General features: G+C 56.7%; 1 protein-coding gene across 1 annotated transcript in view; it reads right to left on the bottom strand.

The window, feature by feature from the left end:
* Window positions 1-5,126, bottom strand: part of RAI1 (retinoic acid induced 1) — a 69,709-nt gene extending 64,583 nt beyond the window's left edge. The window contains exon 1 of the mRNA XM_061473728.1: window positions 4,972-5,126. The gene's annotated coding sequence lies outside the window, so the exon portion shown is untranslated. The remainder of the gene's footprint in view (window positions 1-4,971) is intronic.
* Between the last annotated feature and the right edge of the window lie 14,621 nt (window positions 5,127-19,747).

Here is a 19,747-nt window from a genome sequence, read left to right as displayed (position 1 = left end):
AGGAGCCTGACATTGAACCCAGCCAGTCAGAACGGAGGGTGTTTTGCTGGCAAGGGTAGCGGCTGCGCTCCGACACCATCAGCAAGGGGACAGGAGAGGGGAGGGGAAAGGGAAAAAGCCGAAGCAGCAGCCAGACAGCTGCCTCTTCCTCCTCCTCCTTTTGTGCAGAAACGTGGTTTTGTTTGTCAGTCAAGCAGATTGTTTTCTCCTTCTTTGCAGGCCAATTGTTTCTGCTCCTGCAAGATAAGGGATTGAAAAGGGCTATATTTTTATGGCACAGAACCTAGGCCTTCTGAATCAGAGGGGAGACATCAAGTGGGAGAAGGATTCATGTTCAAACCAGCGCTCCTCTCCCCAGTTCCACTCTCCAATCCTATTTCCACCCCCATTTTCCTTTTTTCTCCTTCCTTCTCCCGCCTGGAGCTGCCTCTCAGCCCTCTCGCTGTTTAATCTCCATCTCTCTGGTGGACTCGGGAGGTTTATACAGCATCGTCCTCCCTGCACCATCTGCTGAAAAGAATCTGTCTTTCCCCCTGCCGCTCTGTCTGGAGGGCTCCTCCTGTTATCCTATCCCCCCAAAAGAGGGGAGCAGAGCCGGTGCCACCACACGGGTACATCCAGATGAACAAAACCCAGGAGGGGGGCTCGTTTCCTATGAAGGTTTTGCCCAGAAAGCATCTTGACAGAGCTGGAGCTCAGTGCCAGATAAGACAGCAGGTTCCTCTTCTTGCTTCTAGAGTGGGTTCAAGGAGCTCAGTGCCCAGCTTTCTTCCTTTCTCCTGTTGGACTCCCCCAAATCCACAATCCAGACGCGATGACACGGTGATAGAGCCGCTGGAGTGACGACCGCTGAATGATCACAGCATCAGATTCACGCCATCGGAGCAGGTCTCCAAGCCAACTGACCTGGAGAAGGTTCTCACTCCAGTGACCAGCAGGGCAACTGGGGAAGCCCTTATCCCAATCATTCCTCCTTTGCTCCTGGGTCCTGATCGCACCATGCTCCGCTGCTCAGCGCCGAGGACCAGAGGGAGGATTTGCCTCCCCTCCTCAGGGGATGAGAGCCTTGGGAGGGGGGCAGCGTGGTTCATATCCAGCTCATAAGCCTCTCAGAGCTCAGGCTCGAGGACTGAGATTCACTCAATTAATTTTGCTTTGGCAAAAAGTCCATTTTTATTGCTATTTCATGCCTTCAGTATAGATTTTCCCTGCTCGTCTCAAAGGGATAATAAAACCCGGCTCGTTCTTTTTATAAAAGTCTCACACTCCCTCTCTCAGCAGGCTCTGTGTTCCCCTGCTAGAGATGTAAATTTAAAGGGGAAATGCTGTCATTTAAAACAAAACAAAACCAAAAAAAGCAACTCAGAAAGCCCAGCTTTGAGCATATTCCAGCTCGCAAAACTAGGCCACGCAACACAAGCAGGAACCAAGCGGACGCCTCCCCGCAGCGATGCTCACCCTCCTGCTGGGGACCAGGGGTGACCACCAGCCCTGGGAAGCTCCTCTCTGCCTTGCATGGATGGTGCTGGCCCTTGGCTTTATGGGATGTGGAGGTTTTACTGGCTGGGGGATGCTTCAAGCCGGCTCTAAGAACTTGGCTGTGACACCAGCACCCCAGCATCTGCCTCCCTTCTCCTCCTTCTCTCCTTTTCCTCCTCCTCTACTTCTCCTCTTCCTCCTCCTCCGTATCAGATCCGGGGTGGAAGCCATCCCCAAGCAGCTCCGGAGGGAAATCCTAAATCCACACGATGCCAAGCAGGTGGATTTTGAGCGTGTTTCCAAGCAGGCAATGGGACAAGATGATGGCAGGATGATGGATGGGTCTGCCCGCTCCACCCCAGCTTGGATGCATCCTGCCTGGTCTTCAGAAGGGATGTAGCTTTGGAGCATCCCTCTGAGAGGTGAAAAAGGGAAAGGGAAATGGCCCTTCCTCTGCCTCGTGCCCAGCTGCAGGGAACAGGATGCAAAGCGGAAGCATCCCTGGAAGTCTGTCATTAGTGAGTGGCAGCAATCGCCTGGGGACAGGGTGGTTTTTACCAGCACCACTGTTTTTAAGAGCAGGTTAGATCCAGGTATCCGCCTGGCCCTGCAGATCCAGACCCTTAGGATGGATTCAAGACAGTTTCCTCCAGCCTGGCCACGTGTCTGACTCGGTGACACGCACAAATCCACCGTCACAAGGACTCTCCCTGCCCTGACGGAAACCAGGAGCAACTCCAAAGCAAGGCAAGAAGAGACATGCACTCGGTGCTCAGCCCTGTGCCATGGGACCAGGCCGAAGGGGGACAGCCAAACCCTTCCTGTGCAAATGCTTCTCCTTCTCCCCATCCTTTCCCTTTTGATGCACAACGCAGAACTCAAAGCCCTGCCTGTATCCGGCGGGGTAGCAGTGCCCATGGCAAGAGGAAACCCACAGCTCGCTCTGTTCCTGCAGGTGTGCCTTTAACTGACAGCAGTTTTAGGGCAACTCGTGCTGGGATGGGCAGGAGAGGAAAGATGAGGGTGAGGAACCCCCTGGGTGATACCAGGCTCCTTGGTTAACTGATAGCCCATCACCTCCAGGCTCAGCTCGGGGTGGCCCCATCAGTTACACCGACGTTAAGCCATTTCCTCTGATGATGGCAGAACAAACCCTCCTTCCCCAGCACGAGCTGCAGAGCCTGAGGGATGCCTCACAACACAGTTCTGCATCCCCCCCTCCCATTTTGAGAGGAATCCCTTGGGGTTCCTAGATTTTCCTATAGAGCCTTCACAAGACTCACCCCTCCAGGCTGGAAAATCCTTTAGCAAGCTGTGCCAACCTCTGCAGCTCAGGCAGAGGCGAGAGATGATTAAGACTGGCTGAAACCTCACGGGACTCCGACATGCGAGAGGCCCTCTGCAAGCCAGAATAAAAACCTTGGGCTGCTCTTTGCAACCTGCACCTCCCCTCACCTTAGCAGGGGGCCGAAGGGAGAGCAGGGACCGAGGGAGGCCAGGAACCAGGTCACTGCCGCTGGTTTCTAGGCAGCAAACGTTTGGAAGAGCAGAGGATCATTTAGCAGAGCGACAGGGAAGGTTCAGAGCAGAGCCTTCAAATTACACGCTACAGAGCACTTTTCCTGCCTAAAAGGTCTCTGAAATGACTGTGGCGGCTCTGAAACGAAGCACTCTGTATGCAATTGTTCCCTGGGGCTTGCAGAGGAGACAGAGCCGGCAGAGGAGAGGTGGGTCTGCGGTGCCCAGCATGAGGATACGCACTCCTGGATGCTCCCCAGCACCAAACCGTGCCGCTTCCCTGCACACCCCCCCCCCCCCCCCGGGCCTTTCGACCAGGCACAGTCTTTATTTGTGCTTTCCGTGTTTCTCACTTCCTGCCTTGAACTTCACACAGCTCCCAAGCTGCAGAGCTGCTGCTCAGCATGCGGGTGTCCCCAGCACAGCCTCCGAGCCCACACTGAACCATCGCCGTGCCTCGATCCCACAGGGAACGGGGAGGGAAGAGCACTCGGGGGGAACGCATCCTTGGCTTCTTCCCATCTTTCTCTCCTCCATCCCCCAGCAGCTCGAGGTCCATTTTCATCAGCTGGTGACAGCCACCAGGAGATGGGCTCTCATCACCGGCTGCACATCCGACCGCACCACACACAGCCAGCCCTGTGGGTCGTCCCCCCACCTTCTCCCAGCAACAGCACCCACATCCATAGAGCCACTACGGCGCTGCTCACCCATCCGGCCACCACAAGCTGCCACCCTAGGGAACACACACACTGCAGAGAACCATCCGTGGGCCCTCAAGGGTGCCCACAAGCTGGGGCTGAGCCCTCAGAAGGTGCCGGTAACCCCAGAGATGCCTTCCCTGCATTCTCCCATGCAAACCCCACACCGTTGTGTTTGCTCCTCCAAACCATCACTTTGGGAGGTCACCTGAGGGCAGCCAGCCCTGGCACCACTCCACTCACAGCCAAGGGGACAGCAAGCAGGAATCGGTGGCCACAAGAGCTTCTGTCACGTCTAAGGGATGGCACCGAGCTCCATCAGAGGCGATGGGGATCAAACCCCAACATCTCCCCGCTCTGACGCCAACAAAACCCCCTGGGGATGCCAACCCCTGGGCTGGGGGATGCAGCATCTCCATTGGGACGTTGGGATTCCCATGGTGCTGCGGCTGCTGTTGTTTCCAGGGGGTGGTGGGAATGGGGGACACACACACATTGGAATTCTGCTGGAATTCAGCAGCTGCAGCACAGCTTCGGGAGGCTCCTGGCTCCCAAGCCCGGCTTATCCATGGGGGGGGGGGGGTTAAATCCAACGAGTGCCCCCCCTTTCCATCCCCACACATGGGGTGCACACACCGGGGGGCCCCTCGCTGAACCCCGTGACGTCACCGGGATGGGGTGGTCGAGCGGGGGGGGGGGGGGGGGTACACACGGACACATACACGGCACCGAAGGGGGGGGGAGACGGACACGGAGCCGGGGACGGGCTCTGGTTGTAAATGGGAGCGCGGGGGGAACGCGGCGCTGGGCAGAGGGAGGGAAGGGAAGAAGGGAAGGGAAAGGAAGGGAAGGGAAGAAGGGAAAGGAAGGGAAGGGAAGAGAAGGGAAGAAGGGAAGGGAAGGGAAGGGAAGGGAAGGGAAGGGAAGAAGGGAAGAGGGAAAGGAAGGGAAGAAGCGAAGATGCCGGCAGCGCGGCGGCGAAGCGGGGCCGCCACCGGCGCTCCGCAGCACGAACGCAGCGGGCTCAGCGGGAGCTGCGGCCGCCGCCGTTGCGACGCGAAGCAGGCGGGGAGGCAACGCGGGCTGAGCACCGCCGCCCCCCCCCCCCCCCCCCCGCACACACAAGCGGGGCACCGAGGGCTCCCCCCATGTCCCCCCCGGTCCCGTCCCACCCCCAAACCCCGCTCGCACGCAGCCACCGGCCTCCCCCCCGCCACCCCGGGGCCCGCCTCAGGCGCGGCCCGCCCGGAGCCGTTACCCGGCGCTCTCTTACCTGTGCGGCCGGGCCCCGCTGCTGTCTCAGCGGCGGCGCTGGGCGGGGGCGGCCCCGGCGGCCATCCCCGGGCGGCCCCGCCGCTCTCGGCCGCGCCGTGCAGCCGCCTCGGCGGTGTCAGCGGGCGGGAGCCCCGCGCGGCGCCGGGAGGGAGGGGAGGAAAGTCGGGGGCATGACCGAGCGCCGTCGGAAGTGCACGCGCGCCCGGGGGCCCTGCCCGCGACGGCGGCGACACCTGCCGGCCGCGCCCGAGCACTGCCGGGGAGAGCCGAGCGCCGCCGGAAACTACCGAACGGTGCCGAGCGCCACCGGGACCCCCGCGTGTGGCTGGGGACCGGGCACGCAGCGATGGGCAGCCGTAGCGGGGTCAGGGCAGGGTGGTGGGCACCGGAGTGAGGTCCCGGGCTCCGTGGTGGTGGGGGGTGTGTGTGTGCTGGGGACCGGGAATGGGTCAGGACTTAGATGTGGGTTGGAGGGACGCTGGGTCAGGGTGGGAGGGCATGGGAGGTCTGCGCTTGGACGTGGGTCCGGGTTAGGGGTAGGGTTTGGATCCACTTTGGATCAGGGTTGGAGCTCATGTGCGTCTGTGCTTCAGTCTGGGTTTGGGTTTAGACTAGGATTTGGATCCATGCTGGGTCAGGGTGGGAGGCCATGTATGTCTGTGCTTGGATCTGGGTCTGGTTTTAGACTAGGATTTGGATCCACGCTGGATCAGGGATGGAGCCCATGTGGGTCTGTGCTTGAAGCCGGGTCTGGATTTCGACCAGGATTTGGATCCACATGGATTCAGGGTTGGAGCCCATGCGGGTCTGCGCTTGGATATGGGTCTGGGTTTAGACCAGGATTTGGATCCATGCAGGGTCAGGGTGGGAGGCCGTGTGAGTCTGCACTTGGATCTGGGTCCGGGTTAAGGGCAGGATTTGGATCCACATTGGATCAGGGTCGGATCCCATGTGGGTCTGAGTTTGGATCTGAGTCTGCGTTTAGACCAGGATTTGGATGGGGATTGGGACCCACATCTGGATTTGCATTTGGAGCTGGACTGAGATCCTCCTCTGGATCTGCGTTTCCATCTCCATCTGGAACGCGCATCCTTTGCAAAGGATGGAGGTGGCACACCCGAACTCGCAGCAGCCCCATTGGGTGCACAGAGCACCCCATCCCAAGGGTGCTCCTTGCTCACCCTGCCCCGGGGCAGCATGGGGAGCACTGGAATCTGCAGCAGCCATGGCCGGAGCTCCGGATCCAAACCATGGGAGGGACAAAATGGCAGCGATCCTGCTGGTTCCTTGGCTGTTGCTCAGCTCTGGGGCTGAACGTGCTCCAAGGAGGAGCTGAGGTCAGGGAGGGGGATGAGTGCAGGAAACACATTAAGCGAGGAAAATTGGCTGCAGCCGATGCTGCCTGATGCTTGCTTGGGTTTTTCCTCTCCATCAGGTACTTGGTAGAAGCCCTTGCTGTGGCTGCTTAACCGCTCGCATCTCAGGTGTGCCACCAGCACCAAGAGGGGTGGTACCCAGGACCCCTCCTTTCCTTGTGTCCCCAGCGCTAACACCATGGCCATGCGTGCGAGTCAGGGAGCTGGAACCAGCTGAGCTTTAGGGTCCCTTCCAACCCAAACCATTCCATGATTCAGGGCTCTCCCGGCCCGCCTGCTAATCCATAATCCTGTTTTCCTATGGAAAGAAAAAGCCTCTCTCTTATTCCCAAACGTGAGAGCCAAAGCGAAACTGGGCGGAAGCGCCCTGTTTGCAGAACACCCTGTGAAACGCACAAAGGAAACGGAACGAAAACAGCGTTTTGCACGTTTTTCACCCTCGTTTTAGCTGGGCCTTGGAAAGCTTTCCCAGCAGGATGTGCGCAGCGGGAGGGGAATGCTTTGGAGCCGCTGGTGTCCCTTTGGAGCGGGGCCACCTGCCTGCGAGGGACAGCAAAACCCCTGCGCATCCCTGCTTTGTCAGGTCCCTTGGGAGGATGTCCCCCATGGGGGCCAGCCAGGCGGGAATGGCGGATGATGACAGCAGGAAATACCTGCTGCTCCAGCGCTTCCCGGCCAAGGAAAACAAGGAGTGTGTTGGGAGGGCGGCAGGAGGAGCCTCCGAGGGACACACGGGCCATTGTTCCTTGTGGAAAGTCGGGTGGGCCCGTTGTGTGACACCGATCCCGTGAGCAGGATGCAGGAGCGGATCGGGATGGGAATGCACTAATTCCATGGCCCGTGTTGCTCCTCACAGCTGGAGCATGGCAAGGACTTTTAGCCTTTGCAGAGCTCTTAATGCTGTTGTAGCACTGTGGAAGCTGTCTGTCCATCCACACCCCACACCCCCCCTGCCTCGCAGTAACCTGGAAAGGCATTTAATGCGGTCTGGTTTTGATCCATTCCTTTAAGCGCTTCCTTGTGTTTTCCTTTCCTTCCTTGGTTTTACCACCAACGCTCCCCCATTCCGCTCCAAAGGAAGAAAAAGACGTGCAGGATATGCCCAGCCTTGCAAATCCCTAATTACCTTCCACTCCTCCTAGCAAACACGCTTCCCTCCGAGCAGCGCTGCTGTCAGCAGGGATGGGTTGCAGGCTCTTCCCAAAGCGGAGGGGATTTGGGGGAGAGGAGGAGAGAAGGGAACGTGCTGCTCTCATTCCCGGCCTCCGCGCTTTGCCCTTTCTCAGGAACAGGCCAGATTGTTTCCATTAGGAGAAGCTGAGGATCCAAGTATTTGTCAATGGCCAGGAGAGGATTTGCTGATCGTCGCTGCCGTTCCCTAGGATAATGTCGGGCGAGGTGCTCGGCATCCTTTTATGGTAAAATGCGGGATCAACATTCCCTGGCTTCCCGTCGGAAGCTGATTGATACGTGGCATTAATGCACACATGGATCATTCTGTATTTCGAGACTGCTGAACAAGGAATAATTGTGATTCGGGGTCAAAGAGAAGGGCATTGTATGGCGATGAAATACACCGGGGGGTGATTCGTGTCACAGGCAGCACGTTCCTCTTCGCTGGGGACACTGGTGGCAGCCCTGCGTTAGCCGTTCCTGCCCTGCTTTTAAGTGCATTGGGTGCATGCCTGATGCAGGACGCCAGGACACGGTTCCAGCTTTCTGAGCTTTGGAGTTTCCTATGACAAAACAAGAAGGAACCTCTGGTTTAGGTCTGTTTCTTTATTTCCCTGCATGCAGAAGGCTGTGCCGTTGGCAAACATTAACTGCATAGAGCAGTGCAGCTTGATGGTTATGGGGAAGTGAGGGCAGAGTGTCGCCAAGCTGGTGATGCTGTTCCAACCTACCTCTGGCAACCTGGACCGGAGCATCCAGCAGCATCTCGGCTCTCCCAGTTGGTCCCTGCTCTTGTGCCAGCTCCCATGGTACATCCCAGGGTCACACTGGGAAGTGCTCCTTCAGGTTTCCTGACCTCTTCGGGTTGCTGTGTGCTGAATGCTTCCATCCGGAGCATTAGGGCTGTTTCAGCAGGGACAGGCAGCAGGACATGGTGCTGTTCACAAGGTGAAGGGACCTCTAATGAGAGGGAACCATGATGACATTAATCAGGCAGCTGGTGTGACCCTCAGGTGCAGATAACTCAGCAAAAGCTCCAGGATATTTACATGGAAGAGATGGGAAATGATCAGAGATATGAAGTGAACCCCATAGCATCACTTCCTGATGATGCTACGGTCCCAGGGCCACCGCAGCCAACAGCACAGGGGCTGCAGGACAAACCCCCTTCCTTGCCACCAAAGCAGGAGGTGGGAGGGAAAAAGGAAGGGGAAGGAGGAAGGAACAGAGCTGAGAAGCAAAATAAGCTGTGCTACAGTCACTTGTGCTTGAGGCCATCCCTGCTGTGTGGTGAGTGGCTTTTTCCAGGCCTGGCAGGAGAAGCCTGGAGGGATGGGAAGGGAAAGAGGGGTGAGAGAAGGAAGGAGATGGTCCAAACCAACGTGTATTCGAGCCTCAATAGGTTTCAGAGGCTGCAGCGTGTTATGGGGATGAAAGCTGCCCTGGGGCCCCTCCCAGCAAGCAGCAGCGCTGTGAGTAAGCTGCAGGCGCTGTGTTTGTCTGGCTGTCGACTTCCTTGTTACACCGAAAACGGTGTTAAATATACAGCTATATAATGGGAACAAGGCAAAACCCTACAACAACAACAAAATATAGCACCAGCCGCCCTCCACCCCCCGTCTCCATCACCCAACAACAACCAAGAAAGGCAAGATCTTTCACAAGCCCGGAAGATGTCACCATAGAAACAGGAATCAGCCCCACTCCAAGGATCCTGCCGCCTGGGAAGGTGATAAAATGTTTTCTATCGATTGCTGTCGGGAAAGTCACTGCTGATAAGCCATCCGAGGGGAAATGGAGCGGGGATGTAGGGATGCGGGAGCTCCTCAGACGAGCTGCCAGATGGTCCCTCAGCTGCCCCCTCGGCTGAGGGACCGTGCACTGGGGATGGATGCTCTGCCCCAGGCTGGTGCCAATGTAGGTGTGCAAAAGAGGAGGTGTGTTTCGTGCCTTTGGTGTGGGGATGTGTGCACGCCCTGGTTGTTAGAAGCGTGAAGCAGAGAGCAGCCCGCTGTCTGCTCTCACAGCTTTCCTTTTCCTACTGGAAAACGCACCGTGATGGAGGCAGCTGAACTTCCCCTTGGCTTCTGGAGTAGCATCACCAGGGTTTAGCATCCTCTTGCCTTCCCTTGGGAGCAATGGTGCCCACCAGCCTTGTGCCCTCACAAGCATCATGTCCCCCGGTCCCTATTTGCCTGCAGGGATGCGCTGTAGCTTGGAGCATTCCTGTGGCTGCGGTGGGATGTTCCCGGCAGCTCTTCCCAGGGCATTGCAGTGCTCTTCTGGCTCGCACGCACTTTGAAGAGATGGAAAATCCTATTATCTGCTCATTCTTCTCGCAGTGTGAAGCCTCAGAGCGTTCAGCAGCATCCAAGTGTGGTCCTGCTGCCTGCAGCTCCACGCTGCCTCTGCTCCCACTCAGGTCTCCAGGTCAATATGGATGGGCATCACCTTCACATCCCTTAATCCGTGCCAGAGCCTGGGGTTGCAGCTCCCCCACAGTACCATCTGCAGCAGTGGAGTGCAAGGGGGTGGGTGTGCAGGGAAGCAGGGTAGGGGTTGATCCCCCGCATCCATAGGGAGCTGCGGCTGCACTGCAGCCGGCAAAGCCTCGCATCATTAGGGCTGGGAAGGTGGTAACCCATCCCGCACGCTCCATCCCCGCGGCATCCCTGCTGCCAGTAATTGGCAGCAATAAAAGAGGCAGTTAATCCAGGCCGGCGTGGAACGCGAGGCACATTGATGCCTGCGGTGAAAGGCACCCTGGCAAGGAGGAGCTGGGGAAGAAGATGCTCCCGGGCACAGTTTGCAGCCCTGGAGAGCTTGGTTGGGTGCCACGGGGAGCATTTGCTGGGGATTTTGTTAATGATGCAGGAGCTGCCTTCCCAGCTTGGCCTTGTTGTGCTAAAGCCCTGGCTCCAGCAAGCTCAGCCTGCTTGGCTTGAACTTGGACCAGCTGCTTTCCGCTGGCTGCTTGGGTTTGTGTCTTGTTGCTGGGTGGCTCCGTGAACAAAGGAGCACTGAGAGCCTGATTTCACCTTGGGGTGAGGAAGGAAGGGTTAAACCGGGTCCTGCTACTCGGTTATTTTAGGATGGTAGCACGGAAGGGACTGAAATGGGATTTCTCAGCACATGGGAAGAGGGAATTTAATCAATATTGACAAGAGCCATTCACCAAAACAGCCTCAGTCGCTAATGAAAGCCAGACCTGCGGACTCCCTAGGGAAGGACGGCTTTGGGAAACAGGGGAAGGAAGCACTGGGAAAGCCGTTGCTGCCTCTCCCATGCTCTGGTTCTTATGAAACCAGGCTGTATTTGGGGTTGATTTTCCCAGCGTGGAAAGGCTTTGGCTTGTTTGCCTTTAGGTGCAGGATGCACAGGACTGGCCCCCATGGCAGCAAAGCAATGGCTCCATCCCTTCCCGTGGGTCCATGTCACCCCAACAGGCACTGGCCTCCCAGTGTCAGGCAGAGGCTGGGATGCAGGCAATGACAGCAAAGCCAGATGTGCCCCCAGATGTGAGTGAGGATGGAGGCACAGGGCTTTGCCCTCCAGCTCGACCACAGCTGAGCACAGTGACATCTCCTTCCATAAGTGGAAATACTGGAGACATTTCCATCCAAACCACGTACTCTTGGGTTTTCTTGCCCTTATTTAACCAAAACACCCACCAAGGTGATGGGAGAAGAACGATTTGGGTCAGGTTTGTGTCTTTCCATCTCTCCTTGCAATTAAAAAGAGGAAATAGCCAGGACACCCCCAAGACTAACCCCTTCTCACAACACAGCACATGGAAAAGAAACCTAATTTCTGCTGTTGGCAGCTGGTATTTCCCTATTGCTGCTGGTTCTGTGCCCTGGAGCAGAGCTGAGCTTGATGTGACACAGTGCTGGGGCTGCCCAAAGATGCCCAAAGATACCCAAAGATGCTCAAAGATGCGCAAAGATACCCAAAGATGCTCAAAGATGCGCAAAGATGCTGGGGGCTCAGGCATCACCTGGGGGCAGCTGGAGCTGCTGGATCAGGACCTGCTGATTTCCCTGGATAGGCAGGGAATCATCACCAGGATAAGCCATGGCCAGTTGGCAAGTGTGACCTTGCGGCATGCCAGTAGCTGCAGCTGTCTCCCAGCTCCAAAATCACTAGTCTGGGCTTGTTGGGCTGTAAGCTTGACAGTGAGATGTGGAGTTTGACAGTAAATCCAGCTGTTTCTCCCGCTGTGTGTTCCCAGAAAACCATGGGAGATGATGAATCCAGGCATCATCCTGCTCCATCACAGCGCCAGTGCAGTGCAGCGACCCATCCCTGCCATGGGGAGGGGTTGGCTTAATCCATTGGGTGCTTTTCTTCCCTTCTAACAGGCAGCGGCATCTCATCCTCCAGCCTTCTGCTGCATCCACGGGGCTGCTCCCAGAGCAGGGGGGGCAGCTGAGCGGGATGCAGTTGGAGAGAAGGAAGGTTTTGATCCCCCGCCAAGCCTGCACGATCCCGTCCAAGTTCACACTGGCAGATAATGAGCTTTAATGAGCAGGCCACACTAATTGGTAAGCGATCCCAGAACCGTCTGTGGCAGAGGCAAGGGAAGAGCAGCTCTGGATGAGGAGGGGGCAGCAGCCTGCGGCATTCCGGAGGGCAGGAATGGGCTGGGGCTGCCCCCAGCAGGGGCTCTGCCTGCCCTGCTGCGTGTGGGCACTGCAAACAGGACCATGAGTGAGGTTGCTAAGCGTGAGCAGGGTTTGCAAGCCAGGACCGCAAGCAGGATGTACAGGATCTCTTCCCAAGCTGCTTCACAAACATCACCGGGGTGAGATGCATGGGCAGAAAGAGCCATGGGAATGGGAATAGCCATGCTGCCTGCTCCGAGCTCTTTAGGGGCTGAGAAACAGGATGCAGGGAGATGGAGGCGTTTGCACTATGGGGTGATGAGCAGCCAAAGGGCAGTTGGCATCCACAGCAACTTGGACCCGGAGCAGGGCAGGGTGAGCCCGGGTGATCCATGGGGCACAGCCAAGGCGGTCCTGATTGGAGATCACTGTAAATTCCCCTCTCAAATGGAGTGGAAAAATGCTATTAAGCTAATACAACATCACGGGGAAGGACGTTCTGCCTGTAATTGGGCTGTGATGAGGGCAAGGAGCAGGAGATGACAGTGCTTGGGGTGGTGGGAGCACAGAGCAGCTCAGCACCACACATCCATGCTTTGCTGTGCCCTGCCTCAGTTTCCCCATGTGGCCAAGGGGCAGTGAGCTCTGCTCCAGCAGCCAGGAGATGCTGGGAGCTGGGAAACTGGGGAGCAGGTCTGCCAGAGTCACACAGAACAAGGAGAGCAGCAGCATCCTGCATCCCCTGGGTACCACATTCCCTAGGAAAGAGGAGTATGAGGCACCCTGTTTAAATAGAGGGTGTCCAGGGGGGTGGCTGCAGCTGGGATCACCCAAACGTGGGATGCAGGCTGGGGAGCAGCACGGGCTGGGGGCTGCTTGACTGATGTCCATGCCTCTGGAAACCGGGATGACGGCTGATGTGGGTGGTGGTAGCAGAGGGACGAGGATGCTCATCAGCTGCCTGGGGATGCAGGGCTGGCAGGGGTGAGGTCTGCCAGCACCCCCAGGGACAGGGCAGGGGGGTATAGGACTTCATGGGTGTCCCCATTAGCAGTAATTAGCGGGGTCACCCCGAAACAGGATCACCCGTACCTAGGGCAGGCTGGGGAGCTCAGTGGTGCGAGTAGGAGCTTGGGGACCCCTCCCTAAGGAGCAAAGGGGTGGCTTGTGCCCAGCTGCAGGCGCCGTGCTCCTTCCCAACACTAAGGGGCAGCCTCTGCCCGGCTATGGGGCAGTAGCACCCTTGGGGGGGGGGGGGGTTGTCCAGCACCCTCTGGGTCCCATGATACCCAACCTGGGTGACACGGTGGGTCCTGGCAGGGGATGTCCTTACCCAGCCCAGCCATGGGTGACAGCGCTGCTCGGGGTCAGAGCGGGGCAGCGCTGCCTGCTAGGAGGCAGATAAGAAGCAGGGTTGGCAGCTGTTGGTACCATCTGCTGCATTGGAATCACAATGCACTGAGCAAATAGCGTCTTGGGACAAAAACCCGTGCTGCTGAAGGCAAAGAGGTGTTTCTGCTGCAGGTATTGACCTGCGGAGCCACCGCGGGGGTTTGCAGGGCTGTAAAGAAGAGCAGGGATAGAAACGAGTGCTGGGAGTTGTATCCTGCCTGTGTGTCCGTGTCTATGGGTCTTGTGCTGTACAAAGTGCTGATAGGTGGGGAAATGCTGCTCTGCAGCACAGAAGCCCTCAGTCCCACACTGAGCAAGGTCCTGCAGCCTGTTCTGCACCATCAGGACATGGAATCATCCAACTATAGAATGGTTTGGGTTAGAAGGGACCTTAAAGCTCATCCAGTTCCAAACCCTAACCCTAACCTTCCACTAAACCAGGTTACCCCAAGCCCCATCCAACCTGGCCTTGAATAATGCTGATGGGAGGGCAGGATGTCCCAAGCCCTGGTCCCCCCCACCACATACACCTAATACAATCCTGTGAGTACCTTATCAGTCGTAGCAGGCTACGTTATACATACACCTCAATCCTGTAGCCATCTAAGGGGGGTAAATGCAACCCACAGCTTTATCCCTGTGCTGGGGACAGGGACAGCGATGGTCACCCAAGGACGCAGCGCCTTTGGGCAGGACACAGGCAGTGATAAAGCAGGGCTCTGCTTGCTACCTGCCAGCTCACACGCATGCAAACCCCTCAGTGCTGTGGCTCCATCACAGCTAAGTGCTCACGCCAGGCTCAGCACCACTAGGTCGGTTGGCACACGTTCTGCTCCACCCTCATCCCTTCTGATTCCAGAGCTTCCAGGCGCTCATCACCATTGACCCCACTGCAAACGGAGCTCGCTGCCTGCTCATCCCCTCCTGCATCACCCGCAGCTCCTACAAGGCGAATGGGATACCTGCTAAAGCACCCCACAAAGTCCTGGAGGGCTCCAGGGAAACTTCTTCTCCCTGGCATCCACTAATAGCACTTGTGGGAATGGTTTAAAGCTGCTCCAGGGGAGGTTTAGATTGGACGTTAGGAAGCGTTTCCATACAGAGGGTACTGAAACACTGGAAGGAACAGGCTCCTTAGAGAGGGACAATGCCCTTTATAACAGGATTTAACTGTTGGCCAAGGCCTGAAGTGGGGCTGGATGATCATTATAGAGCCCTGTCAGTGGAAACAGTCTGTTCTACTCCTTTCCATTCCATCCTATCTCATCCCATTCCATTCCATTTTTCCATTCTATTCCTATCCTATCCTATCCCTATCCCATCCCATTCAATTCCATTTTCCATTCCATTCTATTCCATTTTCCATTCCATCATATCCTCTCCTATCCTATCCTGTCCTACCCCCTCTCCTCTCCTCTCCTCTCCTCTCCTCTCCTCTCCTCTCCTCTCCTCTCCTCTCCTCTCCTCTCCTAACCTCTCCTCTCCTCCCCTCCCCTCCCCTCTCCTCCCCTTTCCTCCTGTCCTATCCTATCCCTATCCTATCCCATTCAATTCCATTTTCCATTCCATTCTGTTCCATTTTCCATTCCATCCTATCCTACCCTATCCTGTCCTCTCCTCTCCTCTGCTGTCCTATCCTATCCTATCCTATCCTATCCTATCCTATCCTATCCTATCCTATCCTATCCCTATCCTATCCCATTCAAGTCCATTTTCCATTCCATCCTATCCTCTCCTGTCCTACCCTATCCTACCCTATCCTTTGAAACTCATTCCCACAACCACCTCAACCCCTCTTTGCCCTTACCCATCTCCCTCACCCCCATGCCCCAGCCCAGGCTGCTGAGCTGTTTCCATCATCACCAGAGGATTTGTGGCCGCTTGCCTGGGCTCAGAGGGCAGGGATGCTCGGATGAACCACCCAGCATCTCCCCGCTCCTCCCTGGTGTAAATCAGCTCAGCGCGGGCCGTTCCAGCCGCGCTGATTTACGCCGGCTAAAGGACACTGCAAAGTACAGCCGTGATTTAGGAATCCCATTAGGACCCTGCCACTTCTGCAGCAGAGGAGGAGCAGGTCGGGTTGTCTTCTCCTCCCAGAGAAGAGGATGCAGTGAGGAGCAGGGAGCAGCCGTTCCCTGGATCAGTGCTCAGGGAGCACGGCTTCATCCTGCGGAGGTAAAGCCTTGCCTATGATTTATAGCAGGCAGGAGGAGCCGGTCCCATCTGCTACCCCAGGCACCTACTCTCTCTTTTATATTAAAGCATGACAGCTAACAGTGAGAAACAACAGAGCTGCAGGAGAAGTGGGGAGGCAAAAGCTGCAAGGTGGTGGGAGCTGAATCTACCTCCGTGGAGAAGAGATGAGCATCACTTTGCATAAAGGGAGAGTGAGGCAAACAAGCCCTCAAAGTCACCCAGAAGGAAAGAAAATCTCCTCTTGGTGCTCCCTCATCCTCCTTTCCCAATCCTTCCCCTGATTCCCATTCGCACTAAGGGCATCTTACCCTACGTGATGCTCTGGTGCAGAGCACAGCCACACAAATCACCCCTCAGCCAGGCGAACAAATGGCTAAACAACAGCAAAGGCACTTTGCAGCATCAGTTTCTCAACAGATTTAGCAGCAGACTGGCTTTTCCAGTGCAGCTCTGCCTCCAGTCGCTTCATGCAGCCTCCATCATGTACCACCCCCTCAAGGAAAAGAGGAAAGCAGTTAAAACCCAGGCCATTTCACAGAAAGAGCATCCCCAAGCAAAACCGGCTCCTTGAGGGCTGCTGCAGCTCTCCACGCTCTGATTTAAAGGCCAAGCAATTAGTGCAGGAGGATGGCAAAGCACTTCCAGTGGTGCTCAGGTAGGAGGTTTACTGCTGGTTTGGGATGCTAAGGATGGGAGCAGACAGTGCTCAGCTTGGTGAAGGGCTCACTGGTGGGAAAGGGATGCTGAAGATGAGGAAGACCTCTGTGGAGGATGCAACGGGGGGAGATTAGCACTGGTTGCAGCACCTGGGCTGGATGCTGAGTGGTCTTATTGAGGAACCCCTGGAAAACATCTGGATGTGGGGTGGTTTGGGTCGACACAGATAACACCAGTGAACAGACCAGCTTTCTGCCCGTGCCTTGTTCATCTCAATGGCCTCAGTGGTGTGGGCTTCTCCATGCACTTTGGGGGAAGGCTCCTGCTGCATTGCCCCTGCAAAGAGCCAGGTCCCACCAACCACAGCCTTCTCCATCTCAACCTGGGCATCCCCAAAGGCTGGTTGGCTTTCTTATGGCACCACTGCCTCTGGGAGCAGCACATCTTCCCTTGCATCACCAGATGCTCCATCTCTGGAAGTGGGGGACCCGTAGGAGCACCCCTTCCCCATCACTGCTCACCTCACAGCTAAAGAAGAGCTGCTCAGAGACAGCTGATGGGGGGGGGGGGAGAAGAGGAGGTTTTAACCCAGGACTGGCAGCAGGGAAAAGGCTTTTCTGTGCAAGTGTTAATTGAGATAAATTGAGCCATGGGGAGATGATTTGCATTTGCCAAATCAATCACTTGCTGCTCATCACCCCGGGTGCAGTTTGCGCACAAGCTGCTATTTGGCTTGGGCTCAGGGCCAGCATTGAGCTTGCCTGGTGTTACACCCCAAAACATGCTCCCATTTCCCTTCCCAATGGCTTTTACCTGTTTCCTCTGTCCCGAAGGGCAATGAGATGCTGGGAACATATGGAGAGGTTTTCCCAGCCGTTCCCTTGGCTTCTCCCCTCTGTGGCTTATGGCTTTGGGGTCCCCCTCATCCCCACATCCCCCTTCCCCAGGCCCGCAGGGACACAGCCATGGGTGTCTGCACCATGGTGGTGCCCTCCCAGCACTCTCTTTTTGGGGTAATTTAGTGACATTTCAGTCCCTTTATGCAGCTTGTTGTAACAAATGCCCTCAGGTTGGTTTTTAATGATTAAACGCATTACATACGTGCTGCTGTGCCTGGGGGTTATCCATCCTCCCTTCCCTTGCCTCTGCTGATGGCAGCATCAGATTGAGCTGTCTCTATGCTCAGCACCGTCATCAGCTGCGTTTTAAGGGGTGAGATAGAAGCTGCGAGCTCCAAGGAGGGACCAAGGGCAGCCCATGCACATCCCCAGCATCCCGGGTATGGTTTGACCTGCATGGACCAAATCTTTCCCCACCTCCCTCATCCTTCCCTGTTTGAAAACAACCCCCCAGTGGCTCATCTCCCACTCCAATGGCTCGTTTCCCACAGCGCCTGAGCTGTGCCAGCAACCTTGAAGAGCCAGGGACACGCTGTCCCTCTGGAGAGACTCCCTGAAAAGTCAAGGCCAGGCTGGTAGCGCATCCGGGATTTACCTCCATCACACTCATAATGCCACAGCCTTGCCGTGTGCCCTTGGCCACGTCCCACATTCCCCCCGTGATGATGATGCTGCTGTTTGGAGGCGGCGAAGGGGGGGAAAGGAATGTAAGTGTGATGGAGAGATGGAGCAGGATGCTGCCGGCCACACACTGTGCTCCTGGCAAGGTTGTGAGCTGCAGGCGTGCAACACCGCTCCTGCCTCCCGGTGCCTGGGATTAGCTTAATGGCACAGGGAAATAACAGGATGAAAACTCACTCCCCTCCAAGCACTAAAAGCCCAGTTTCAAGGTTAATTGTGTGCCCTGTGGGAACGGCTTTTGTGAGCTGCAAGGGGCTTGATTAGCGTCATCTAAGCCAAGCAGAGAGAGCGTGGTCCAGACCCATGTGTGCCCCCAAGCCTGCTCTCCTTGGTGGGGAGGTGGTAGATTGCAGGCAGCTTCCCTTCCACCTTGTGGGGCCGGATTTGGGGCTGATCATGAGACCCTGAGATGCTCCTTGGCAGCTTCAGCGCTGCCGTGGCCTCGTGCTCCATCCCTGCACCCCTGGTCCCGTGCTTGATGCTTTGTGAGCCTGCTTGCGGCGTCCCATCATGCCGTAAACTGATGGAGCAATGGGAAAGCATCCTCATGTGACCACATGTGGAATATCCAACATGGGGGGTGAAAATGAAGCCAAAGGCTTGCAGTGGATGCAGCACAACTCAGAGTCCTGCACCGTGGAAGCGATGTCTGGCAGGGACAGCCCATCCACATCCACAGCGCACCCGTTCCCAACCCAAGGCACATACTTCCCATCACAGCATCCCGGCAGCTGGAAGGTGGAGCAGCTCCTTGGGGGTCCCCACACAGGGTCCCCGTGCCCTGGCTTGGAGCCACTGACTCCACTCCACTCCAAACAGCCCCTGAACTGTTTCCCATCACCCGGCAACCCTCCTCGCTGCAGAGCCCATAGGGATAGCCATGACCTCCTATGCAATCCGGGCCAGGAGGCTCCCTGGATGCCTGCCCGTCTGGGCTGGAGCAGACCTTGGAGAGAAGCAGCCTATTGGGATTTAAAGTTCTCCCTAGACTGAAAACCTCATGTCAGCCCCTGCTAAACCCATCTGCTGCCAAAGCCTCCTTAGCCATGCTTCCAAAGGGATCGCCATCCTCACACCCCTGCCGTGCCCACATGGATGCAGCCGGTGGGTGCTTTGTCCATCCGGAGCTCCCTGCTCCAGTCTCTCCTCCTTCCCCTTCTGCCCTTTGGCTTCAATTTCTCCCCTTGGCTGCCGATGTCCAAACGGGGCCCCAAGGGACTCCCCACCAGCAACAACAAACCAGAGCAGCAAACATCCGTCCCGACAGCCCCACTGCCCGGGCAGTGACCCACAGCCCCGACAGATGCCCTTTTTATGGGGATCTGCAAGAAAATCCCAGTTCCTGGCATGGGCAGGCTGCAGGCAGGGCCTCTGGCAACGGGATGTCTGGAGTTGTGACTTCCAGGCAGTTTAGGGCTTCTCTGGGTGTGGGAAGAAGGAGGGATGCATGGAGGGAGGACCGCCGACAGCATCTCGTCCTTAGGAATAAGGGCATCAAGCACCTTAAGCAAGTTAAACAGCCTGGTTTAGGTGGATAAACCCCAGACCTTTTCTTTCAGGCCCTGGTTTTGACAGGGCAGAGATCAGTTTGTGCTCAGATGTCCCTCATCTTATATAAAGTAAAGGAAGAGAAAGAAGAAGTTGGCTCCAGCAGCTTCTTTTTTGCTCCAGCAACTCAAATCAGCCCCCAGCAATGGCACCAGCTCCCACTCTGCCTATAGGGAGGGCTGTGGCAGCACAACCTGGTTGCTTGATTTGGGGGGTCCCCATAGAGAGGTGGTTGGTGATGCTCACAG

This window comes from Pezoporus flaviventris, unplaced genomic scaffold, assembly GCF_033815535.1.
Source record: "Pezoporus flaviventris isolate CSIRO_AGI_PZ_B2104156 unplaced genomic scaffold, CSIRO_AGI_Pfla_v1 ptg000078l, whole genome shotgun sequence".
NCBI classification, from domain to species: Eukaryota; Metazoa; Chordata; class Aves; order Psittaciformes; family Psittacidae; genus Pezoporus; species Pezoporus flaviventris.
This window is presented reverse-complemented; position numbering and strand designations above follow the sequence as displayed.